The sequence below is a fragment of the Olea europaea genome, chromosome 11 (genome assembly GCF_002742605.1).
Source record: "Olea europaea var. sylvestris chromosome 11, O_europaea_v1, whole genome shotgun sequence".
NCBI lineage: Eukaryota > Viridiplantae > Streptophyta > Magnoliopsida > Lamiales > Oleaceae > Olea > Olea europaea.
Genome location: NC_036247.1, coordinates 9,671,232 through 9,683,964, shown reverse-complemented (window position 1 = coordinate 9,683,964; position 12,733 = coordinate 9,671,232). Strand labels below are relative to the sequence as shown.

General features: G+C 35.2%; 1 long non-coding RNA gene across 1 annotated transcript; it reads right to left on the bottom strand.

The window, feature by feature from the left end:
* Nucleotides 1-4,869: 4,869 nt before the first annotated feature.
* Nucleotides 4,870-10,979, bottom strand: LOC111403295. Its single transcript, XR_002704437.1, has 3 exons — nucleotides 10,776-10,979; nucleotides 9,480-9,626; nucleotides 4,870-8,015 (listed from the first exon to the last, which is right to left on the bottom strand). It is a non-coding gene; the product is annotated as an uncharacterized LOC111403295 (long non-coding RNA).
* Nucleotides 10,980-12,733: the final 1,754 nt, after the last annotated feature.

Here is a 12,733-nt window from a genome sequence, read left to right as displayed (position 1 = left end):
GAAAGGATGTCGTTGATGAGCCTTTAGGAGATCAAGTCTATGAGCCTAACTTTGAAGGGTTTGACGATTTGGGTGATAATGAGGATACCTTTTTAGGTTGCCTTCGTACCCTTCTTATAGGTCTAGGTCCTGCTTCTCTGGCCCCCGAAACCTCTAGGTTGAGTGTTGTACGTTGTACCCTTACCCAACCTAAGGATGTCGATGATTGGTGCCGTTATGCTATTTTTCATACTTGCATCAAGATTAACGATAAAGGTTGTAAGATTAATGTTTACAGTGGGAGTTGTATTAACGCGGTTTCTATGACCACAGTGTCCCGTCTTAGATTAAAGTCAGTCCCGCACCCCCAACCATATAGTATCTCTTGGGTTGACACTTCTTCTATAGTTGTGAAAGAGCATTATTTGGTGTCTATCCAGTTCCTTGAGTATAAGGATGTAACTAGCCATGGGCGATCAAATTCATGTTCCTTTGTATTTAATGGAAAGAAGATTCACCTTAATCTTTTACCACCAAAATTTGTTGGCTCACACTTTATCGTCGTTTCATCAAGCGATTTAGTACGATCATGGCTCCTATCACAGAGTGTATGAAGAGAGGAGAATTTCATTGGACGCAGGAAGCGGCTAAGGCCTTTAAGTTAATCAAAATGGATTACATGTGATTAGCCCTACAGAATTTGAACGGATAATCGTAAATGATTCAGTCGTATTTGCTGTGATTGTTATGAAAGTCCTGTCCGATTCCCCAATAGCGACCCCTACTGAAGTCCAATCACTCCTTCAGGAATTTAAGGATGTATTTCCTGACGACCTCCCTGATCTATTGCCTCCCTTACGGGATATTCAACATGCTATAGATCTAGCTCCAAGTGTGTCTCTCCCAGATTCACCTCACTATAGAATGAATCCTGCTGAACATGCCGAGCTCCAGGGATAAGTGAGTGAACTCCTTCACAAAGGCTTCATCCGTGAAAGTTTAAGCCATTGTGCAGTTCCCGCCCTTTTGACACCCAAAAAAGATGGTTCTTGAAGGATGTACGTTAATAGTCACGCTATCAATAAGATCACTGTCAAGTATCGTTTTCTTATCCCTCGACTTGATGATATGCTAAATATGATGGCCGGTGCCAAAATCTTTTCCGAAATTGATTTGAAGAGTAGGTATCATCAGATTAGGATCCGCCCAAGAGACGAGTGAAAAACTGCATTTAAAACGAAAGATGGTCTATACGAGTGGTTGGTCATGTCTTTTAGACTAAGCAATGCTCCAAGTACTTTTGTGAGGGTGATGACACAGGCCCTTTGACCTTTCATGGGCATATTCATTGTCATATACTTTGATGACATTCTCGTATACAGTAAAACTAGGGAACAACATCGAGATCATCTCACGCAAGTTTACTCTACACTGCGTGCTACAAGCTTGTATGCCAATGTGAAGAAACGTTCTTTCTTCACTGATAGAGTTGTGTTCCTCGAGTTCATTGTTTCCACTACGGGAGTATCTGCTAATCCTACGAAGATTCGGGCAATTGTTGATTGGCCTGACCCCAAGAATATACATGAAGTTAGGAGTTTTCATGGTTTAGCTACCTTTTATCGTCGTTTCATCAAGCGATTTAGTACGATCATGGCTCCTATCACAGAGTGTATGAAGAGAGGAGAATTTCATTGGACGCAAGAAGCGGCTAAGGCCTTTAAGTTAATCAAAAGGCGAATGACAGAGGCTCCTATCATACGACTCCCAGATTTTTGCAAAGTCTTTAAGGTCGAATGTGATGCATCAGGGGTAGGAATAGATGGAGTCTTAAGTCAAAAACGCCATCTTATTGCTTATTTTAGTGAGAAATTAAATGATGCCAAGCAACGGTACTCGACTTATGATAAGGAGTTGTATGTAATTGTACAAGCCTTGCACTATTGGCTTAATTACTTATTACCCCAAGAATTTGTCCTCTTTTCGGACAATGAGGCCCTTCGTTTCCTTAATTCCCAGAGACGATTGAATTCTAGGCATAGACGCTGGATCGAATATTTGCAGGTCTATTCTTTTGTCTTAAAGTATAAAAAGGGTGTTGAAAATCGAGCAGCTGACGTTTTAAACTGTCGCATCTCCCTGTTGTCCATCATGAGTGTTAAGGTCATAGGGTTTGAAAGACTTAAGGAAGAGTATAAGTCATGTCCCGATTTCAAAAACATTTTTCTTACTTTGCAAAATGGGAAGTTGGACACTACTGATAGTTTCCATTTGGAGGGGCCCTATCATTTTAGATCCAATAAGTTGTGTATCCCGAGGACTTCAGTGTGAGACTTTATAGTGAGGGAAAGCCATACTGGCGGGTTGGCCGAGCATTATGGGCATGATAAGACCATAGATGAAATTGAACGTCAATTCTATTTGCCCAGCTTAAAGACAGACGTGGCCAGAATAGTTAGCACATGTAACACCTGTCAGCAATCTAAGCAAAAGAGGCAGAACACGGGTCTCTACACGCCTCTTCCCATCCCTAGTTGTCCTTGGCAGACGTTAGTATGGATCATGCTATGGTTGTCACGTACTCCAAAGAAACACGACTCCATTTTTGTTGTAGTAGATCGCTTCTCAAAAATGGCACACTTTATTCCCTATAACAAAACTTTCGATGCATCTAAGGTTGCTAAGTTATACATTCATGAGATCGTCAAGTTGTATGGCCTCTCTAAGACCATTGTCTTAGATAGGGATGTTCGTTTCACTAGCCATTTTTTGTGAACCCTATAGAGTATGGTTGGCACTAAACTGAAATTCTCTACTGCAAACCACCCACAAACGGACAGTCAAACTGAAATTGTTAACCGCAGTCTCTGTAATCTATTAAGATGTCTAGTCCAGGAAAATCTTAAAAATTGGGACTTAATTCTTCCTACTGCCCAACTTGCATATAACAGTCCAGTGAATTGGTCTATAGGTATGAGTTCTTTTGAGGTTGTTCATGGTTTTAAACCTAGGAAGCCGTTAGATCTTATTCCCATGTCTCCGTATGCTAGTGTGTCTGTGTCAACTGAGTCTTTTGCACAACATCTGCATGACTTGCATATTGAGATCAATAAACAGCTGAAAGCAAGTAATGCATTATATAAATTTCGAGCTAATTTGCACACACGCCACGTTGAATTTGATGTTGGAGATTATGTTATGATTCGAATTAGACCAGAACGGCATCCATCTGGGCCTGCTTCCAAATTACAAGCTCATAGTGCTTGTTCTTTTAAAATTTTAAAGCATATTTGTCCAAATGCATATGTCATTGACTTACTATCACATTTTGTCTACCACCCTACCTTTAATGTTGAAGACTTAGTTGCTTACAATGGCCAATTTCACCCTGCTAATGTCTATCTATAGGCCCTCATCCAAAACATGTTATTCCTGCCCCGATTCCACCTGTTGCAGCACATAAAGATAAAATTCAAGCTATTCTAGATGCACAGACCATATTAACCAAGGATGAGACATTCAGCGCTTCGTTGTTCGTTGGGAGAGCCATCCCGATTCTGATTGTACTTGGATTTCCAAGGAGACACTTCAGCAGCTTGATCCTGATTTGTTGGAGCATTATAGGAGTTAACAAGATCTTTCCCTACCCGAACCACCACCCTTACGTGTCTACAGACGTCGAAAGAGGTTTGCTCAACCGCTTAGTTTGTCGCTGGGAGATTGACAGCAGCCTTTTGTGATTTCCCTACTCGACGGGGTCGAATTTTCCCTTACCTCGGGAGAGTTGATGCGGACATTATCCTCATCAGGCCATTTTATCTTCTATTTATTTATTTTAGGCCTTATGTTTCATTGGGCTTGTATATAGATTTGGCCCAAGCCCAAGTTTATTATTTTGTTATTTACGATTGTAATTTGGATTGAAAGATCAGTTGGATAGAATGAAAATTATTCACATTGTTGCTCCACTTTCCCTGTCTTCTCTCTTCTCCCTCATTCTTGCTTCTTCCCATACTCCCTCGATTGCTTCTCTAATGGTCCTACATCAGCTAGCTTCCACATAGGAAGGAAATTAAAAAACATACTGAAGAAATTTATCCTAAGAACAATGAACATAGAAGACAAAAAAATGTTGGAAGTTAGCTGAATAAGAAGTGGACTTGTGATAATTGAAGGCTTTTTTGTTAGAATTATATGTATGTAGAACATTTATTAGGTAAGATAAACTTTCATTAATTCGAAGGAAACTACAAGTATAGGTTATAAGTGCTCTAGGGCAAACCTACTTAATAGACTGACCTATTGTGGATGCCAAACTCATGGGAAGGTCAAGCATCTGATATAAAAGAAGTGTAAACTAGTCAAGTCGAACCGACAATCATTTGACTTGGCAATTCACATAAAGGAGTCATATTCAATACCAAACCTTTCACGTGGTTGATAAACAATCACAAATGACAGATCAACTACACTGCACTGCACTGCATTTGTAAATTTCGGCGGAGCCAACAGCCACCTTGCTGGGTTCTGGCTGCGCCACTGGCGACACCTAGGTTCGAGGCTTGGGCGAAATGCCATGCTTTGGCAATAAGCATCTAGTGGCACTTTATAATTATTTTTTATTTTTTTCATTTTTTAAAGCCATTTATTTAATTTTTGTTTTAAGTTTTTAAATGACTTTACCTGTAAAAAAGTCAAAAATGAAAACACGTTGAAAATTTTCAAGTAGGACTTATTTAATTGAAAGTTGAAACTATGAAACATAATCTAGCTTTTGTATTTTGAAAATTTTGAAGTTATATAATTATTGTAGGAATTATTAAATAAATATACTATTTTATAATTTTAGATGTTTGGTATGTATTCTTTTAATTATTAAACAATTTTTAAAATGATTAATATTTTAAAATAATATTAAAACTAACAAAGTGCTTTTTTACGCCTAGAGCTTAGGCTCGTCTAGTCTCATAAAGTTTGAAACTTAGGCTCCATATCTAGACATGTTTTACACTTTTTAGAATACGGACTCTAAATACAAACGGAGTATGCAATGTATCTGTGCTCCCTAGTGCAGATTGAGTATGAATTTATTAAGTCCAATGACACAACCAAAGGTGGGTGGGAGAGACTAGCAAGGGTGGAGCCCGCGCCCAGCGAGGGGGGCGCGGCTACGCATGCTGGCCCTGCCAGAGTCTTCAATAGCCATGGGACCGCCAAGAAGTTGCAGAGCTGGAACAATTGAAAAAGGGAAAGAATCGAGGAAGAAGAAGATGAATGAAAATTTTGGTGTATATATATAGATGGCCCAACCAATTGAATTGGAGATGGATAAATAATACCAGTAGCAATTGAAACACCCAAAAAAAGGGGTGCGGAAGTATGTATTTTAATATAAAAGTATACAAATTTTTTGCAGGCAGTAAAATCCATATGGAAAATCATGTTTAAATAAATTAAAAATTCTTAAACTCATAACCTTCTTACAATATGTATAGATTGATGGCTTCTTCTTACGCTTTTTTCTGTATACTCCTTTGCCTCACTTTGATGAATCATCTGGACTGTCTTCCCCAACGGCCACCTGCCTAACGATACTATTTAGCCCCATTGATTCTAGAAAGATCCGTACATGGTTTATATATAGAAATGAAAATGTATGAAGAATTGACTAAAACATAAAGTTTTATTCAAAGAAAAAGGTCTAAGAGTATAAAGAACTCTTAAACTTATTTAATTACATGAAATATCCAAAATGGATCTACTGTCTTTCAGGAATTAGCCTCGCAGTCTAGACAAAGAAAATTTTTCTTTAAAATTTTTTTCCTCTACTCCTTGTTTGAAGTTCTTTCTTTTATAGTCGATTGAAAATATTCCTCCTTTTCCTCATTGGTTCTTTTCTCATTATCAACAGTTTTTCTTTTGCCGAAAGCAAAAGTAGTGATAAAATGATATAACAAAATTTGTCTTCTTTCCCTGATTTTCAAAAATGCTCCCTCTTTTTAATAAGTAGGTATAGTCTTTGTCAAAAGTTGGCATCTTTTTTCCAAAAACCAGTTGACATGCTCTTTTGAAAACAAGATTTTTAATCTGGTTGGTCCTCCTGGATTTTGCTTTTGGTGGATGCTCCACTTGGCTCACCATCATCTTGTATTGTATTTTTCCCTTTGTCATTTTCTTCAATTGTATTAAACCATTGGCATTCGTGATATTTTCCAAAACTTTATCTTAATACTTTGCATAATTGGCCTTGGTAATTTGATGGGGGTATTGGACAAATTATAAAAATTCTTTTCAAAATAGCAAAGAATTTTTATTCCTTCCAATTGAATTGTTGATCCAGTTTTGCTTGTAACCAAGATAAAATCTGAAAAATAATTCACCTTGATTTTTGATTCATTGTTGAAGGTCTTCAATCCTATTAAAATTCTCTGGAAAGAGAGATTTCTCCATTCATGAAGTATTTGCTCATTAACACATTCAGTATTTCATTGGATTGGTTTATTCAGAATCACTTCTGGAATTGTCTTGATCTGAATATGGTGGTATCCTTTAATTAGGAAACCTTCTTCATTCCAAAACGGAATAGTACTGTTAATTTTCAGCATCATCTGCAGTTTCTGGTCTTTAATAACAAATTTCTTAAAATCTTTTAAGACTTTAATCAAATTGTTATCAATCTTCTTAATTTCTTCTATTGATTCACTAAGAATTATCATCTTGATTAATCCACAGTGAAATGTTGTTTATACCATTGTTGGATCAGCTCCTTCAAAAAAGATGAATTGTCCAAATTTCTTTTTCATTGTTCCATAGTATCCTTTTTCTGGAACAGATGTTCCCATAATTCGAGCTTCTTCTTCATATTGAAGAAAGTCATTCATTGTAATTCCACTAAGAATTGGACTCTCTTATGGTTTTGGAATTTTTCCAATTCTTTTGAATCTAATTGGTATGGATTCATTTTCTGTATGGGATTCACCTGCATCTTTGAAAGATATCATTCTAATCCTTTGGTTTTCACTTGGTGGTGGTCGAAAGAGTTGGGCTGGTAATCTGGGCCTTGGTCTTGGATTTGAACAATAGTTTGGTTTTAATTGAATATTGTCATATTCAAAAAGTTGTTTGTATGGCATGCTTTGGCCTTTGGCTTCATGAAAGTCTGAAAAGGCTCTTTGGACTTCTGTATATGTTTTGAAACTTTTGTATTTGTGGGGCTTATGTTTCACAAGTGGTTCAACTTGAGCCCAATTAGTATAAAATCCTCTATGTGGTCCATCAAGTTGAAAAAAGATACCAACTTTTGACAAAGACGATACCTACTTTTTAAAAAGAGGGAGCATATTTGAAAATCAGGGAAAGAAGACAAAAATTTTGTCATATCACTTTATCACTACTTTTGCTTTCGGCAAAAGAAAAACTGTTGATAATGACAAAAGAACCAATGAGAAAAACAATGAATCTTTCCAATCAGCTATAAAAGAAAGAACTTCAAACAAGGAGAGGAGGAAAAAAAAATTTGAAGAAAAATTTTCTTTGTCTAGAATCCTTGATGTATAGACTGCGAGGCTAATCCCTCAAAGACAGTAGATCTATTTTGGAACTTTCATGTAATTAAATAAGTTTAAGAGTTTTTTATACTGTTAGACATTCTTCTTTGAATAAAACTTTATGTTTTAGCCAATTCTTAATACATTTTCATTTCTATATACAAATCATGTACGGATCTTTCCAAAATCAATGGGGCTAAATAGTACTGTTAGGCAAGTGACCATTAGGGAAGACAATCCAAGTGATTCATCAAAGTGAGGCAAAAGAGTATACAAAAAAAAAGCATAAGAAGAAGACATCAATCTATACATACTGTAAGAAGATTACCTTCCTTCTTCATCCTCCACTTCTTCTACCCGATTGTTGTTGTCGCCTCCACCTCCACCTCCACCTCCACCTCCATCGACGCCAATCGGAGTGTTTAACTGTAAATAATTGTTGGAAACAAAGTCCACCGCCATCAAAGGATTACTCCAGAATGCAGCCGCCTTCACCAACATACTAGAATTAGGTAGAAGAATCGACCACCGACCTTTAACATCTATATATATCCTTACTGCTTGTATTTTTGTGTGTGTGTGAAAGCGTGTGGGACAGTGGGATTGTGAAGAGAGCAGGAAGAATAGTGAGGAGAGATAGAGAGTGGATCATAGAAAGAAGCTGTGGAAGTAATGTTAGCAGAGAGAGACTAGGAGAGTAAGTGCAGAGAATCTGCCATTATACAATTAGAGTGAATTAGGATAGTGAGAATTAAATATGAGAATGGTATCCTACAAATAAAATAAGTGTGAGTTTGTGTTCAAATTGTGTAAAATTCATTTCATCAATAAAATTCTATTTTCTTGGTGTTTAAAATTCAATACTTTGGTATCAAAGCTCAACAGATACTTCATCAATTTATTAATTTAGTAAAGTTGTCTCAATTATCTTCAAAATATACAACTCTGATTGCAATGGAAAGGTAACTTTTAACTTTTCAAAATATGAGACCCGTATAATGCAGTTGTCTAAGTTTACTGTTCACATTTACAGAGTAAGGTTGTATCGTGCATTTTTTTAGTACTTTAAGTTGTATTGAATTATATTTTCATATATATATAATTTTTACGTTTTGGTACATTTACATAAAAATTGAAGAATTTTTAATATTATTTAATTAAATATTAATAAATAAACTCGCTATTACGATCTTTGATTGTCAACGGTCACATATCAATGGTCAACAGTCCACCCTACGATCAACGATCCGCTCTAGCTGGCATTGGACCCTGGATTCGCCCCTGGGGACCAGTAGTTAATCTCAAGGGAATCTAATCTATCTTCAATGCACTAATATGTCCCTCCTTCACTCCACCCAAAACAAAGACAAGGAAACTCTATGCGACTTGGGCTTTCTTGTATGTAATAAAGTTGGGTGCTTGAAACTTCTATCCATGTCCTTGTAATTTTGTGTTCATAGAATCATCATCCAAGGGAAACAACAAAATAATAATTAACTGTTGGTTTAGATAAGAAAAAGTTTATACAAATATAAGTTAAAATCAATAATTAATTTTAACCGTACAATTCAAGTGCTCCACAATTTTTATCAACTTTTCAACCACACATTTTATCAACGTTTTTTTAAAAATTTACTAAAAATCTGATTTTTAGCAAAACCAAAAAAGATAGGACTTGCAACATTGCAAATAAGACAGTAAAGTTTAAAGAAAAACGAAGACATTTCTAGTCATTTTCTACTTTTCTTTTAGCCCAGGAGTACGGCTGCTGACCCAAATGAAATTATAAGCTATTAAGCTGCTTTGGTTCTATATTCATGAAGGGAATTCAATTATAAAGATATAAGAAGGACCAGAGAAGCAATGGTCAAAATATTTTCTAATTATTTGCTAAGTTACATGTGAATGCCACAAATAAATGATAATAAATTAAACAAAGTAATGCAATCTTACTACATGTGACGGTCACTGAAATTCAACATTTTCGATTGCTCTGCAGAAGCACAGAAATCACAGGCATCCTTCTCAGTAGCATTAAGAGAAAGACTTGCAACTTTTGCGGAATAACCACCAGGCTCATTTCTATCTAAGAAACCATACCTGGTTAACAAAGCAAAGAACCATTCATTTCATAGCAAAATGAAGGTGACTCCAGAATATGAAGTGAGTGAGTGAAAAAAAGTCAAACTTTCACTGCCGCCCTACAAAAGAAAGGTCAGCTCTTGCAATTCTATAAGTTTTCAAGTTAGAACAACAAAGCATCCTCAGTTCTAAACATACTACAAGTAACACCTAGCTTCCAGGAAGAGCATAATTTCTCCAGATTTCAGAATATAGAAGTAAGGAGGTTTATACTCACATTTGTCAAGTGATTTCTGGAAGATTTAATTAATGAATAAGTAGATTTATTGCATCATTACAATTGATCTCATCTCATAAAATCAATTTCTTGGTTATGTAGGCTTCAGCCTATGGAACTATTTTTGCAATAAATGTTAGACGAGCTAATTTGATTGATTTAGGCGACTACTGCTGAAAAATCATAAACATCTACAACCTATATGAGGAAAATTTAAACTACACAGAGAAAAGATAGAAACTGAATTTGATGGTGTACTCTGCACTACTAAAATAGCATTTCTCTACCATATATTCAATTGCCAACTTCGAATCTATTAAACTATTGGTCTATGTATATCCTTGATTAACCATAATTTCAAGTTTGACTAATAGAGAGAAAAATGCCGATTAACGCATGGCCTTTGAAACATATTTGTAACTACTTCACCTTCTTCCCTTTTCCATCTGTAACTTAAAATGACTTAAAAGCAAAGTATATATACATAATAGTCCAACAGTTAATTTTCTTTCCACGGTACTTTCTGCCAGAGAAATTAATAAACGAAGAGCATTATAATAATACTAACTATTTAAATATTTATTCAATTAAAGCCACACTATGCTATTCGCATTGAAATTGAGCTAAATTATAAATGACCTAGGGTTTAGAACTCACCACAATTTCATCAATTAATCGAAACAGAATAATCTCTCTTCATAATAATTAAACAGCCATCATCTAGAACTAAAATTACAAAATTCGATTAAAACATCTAATGGTGATATCATTATCACAAAGTAAAAGAATTCAAAGAAGAACTCATCTATAATCAAGAATAAATTAACTAAAGAACTAAAAAATTATTGTGAAAAAATTATTTTTGGAATCAAAGAAATTCTTTAACGTACCTTTCGTTTCAATTGGGGAAAAATTTCTTACTTTTAAAGCAATTTTAATTCTTTTTAAGCAAAATTTGCAGCTCCTTGTCAGAGGGACTGCAGCCTTGTCTCTAGGTTTCTGTCAATTGTACCACTAAATTCTCAAAAATATCAAGTTTTGCCGCTCTAAAGATACATATTTTCACAATGGGTACGATGAGTAATTGAATTTATCAATTGTGTAAAAGAATTTATATTTTGTTTTGATTAAGTCACCTCGTCCAAATTGATAATTTTGTGTCCATAATTGATTTATTTATATCTTGTTAATATTCACATTTTTTTTTCATTTTTGAAATATGCCAGCTGGATCGGAATTGTTTTATGTCTTCCACGAGTAAGATCGTTATTATGTAATTTTAATCCGCGTAATTTGAATGGGACAAATTTTTGAGACTTTTGAGAACACTTTCCTTTGAGAGATCAAGTCGAAGTTTTGTTCTGAGTATCGAACTTTCTTTAATGTTTGTCTTTCATAATGTCTTTATGTAAAATTTAGATACAAGCAACAAAATAGAAACCTCATAAACAATACTAAAAGTGGAAATTACATTCCAATTTCCAATATTGGTATATCCATGAGCTTAGAAACATCGTAAAACTAAGACACGTCAATCCTGACTCTCTATGGTTACGTGGATATTTCAAATAAAAGTTTCAATGATTTATTTAGGAGAACTATGGAGCCACACTAACTCATAATTAAGATGCAAATAATGCAAAAGGCTACAAACATTACATTAGTAAGCTCCTAATTATGGGTGCTTGAGCACTATCGCTGTCTGTTGAATCCAAAAGCTAGGGTAGTCGATCACTTAAGTCGTCAATCTCTCTGTGCAAGCTCCGAATGTAGTTACAAGTCTCCTGCAAGATCTTTGAAGCCGATAATTGTAGTTTTTTTTTATGTTGATTGGCACATTAACCTCTTGCTTGCTATCTCCTAAACAAAAACAGTGGATGAGATTTTAATTATTATTTTTTTCTTATTCAGTCTTATGCGATATTGTTTAATGCATTACATCAAACGTGCCATAAGGGATCTTAGTCTATTCGTTAGTTTTATTGATTATTCGGTTGTTATTCCTTAAGTGAGGGTTGTTATGAATAAATGCCTGATGGGCTGTTTTAAAAAAAAAAAAAAAAAAATCCATAGTCCACACGAATGAAGTCAGACATCTTATCTCGATACCATAATATTAGTCTCATTTAAAAATATTTAAAAGCATTTTAAGTCACCAAAAGGATTAATTACATTATTGGTTATTGAAGTTTTGAGTAATTATGTCAATAGTTACTAAATTTACTTTTTTACAAAAATAATCAGTTAAGTTTCTGAATTTTACCCCCATGGTCATTCAGTTAAAATATTTAACGTTAAATTAAGCACCGATCATAACGATTTGCAGTAATTGAGGTTCTCCATAGTTGAAAAATGGCCTGAATTTTGTTTGATATGAAACTGGGAAATTTGTGTAGATGGCACTGGGGTGTTACACTGCCACACATGGTCGGGATGAGATGCCCATTTTTTCCCGGCGATTTCCTGCTTCAGTTTTGGACACTATGAAGGCTTGGGAGTTTGCAACAAGAGATTCTTGGAAGTTTTCATTTTACACATGAAAATAATTGCAACCCCCAATCTGAAAAATATAAAATTATGTTGGGCATGTTTGGTAAGTGATGCCCAAGTCCCCTAGACGATGATGAAAAATCGAGGCCCGTTTTGACTTCATAGACTATAAGCCCAGGATTAAAGAATTAAATCCACGACACAATTGAAGTCATCCAATTATGTTGGGTATTTAGAGATAATCAGTCCATTGAGCTAGATGCTCAATACCCAATTTGGAGGTAATTTGAAAATCACAAAAAAAGATAGATAAATATAATCGATATCGTCCTTCAACCACCTTATCTCGTCTTGGATG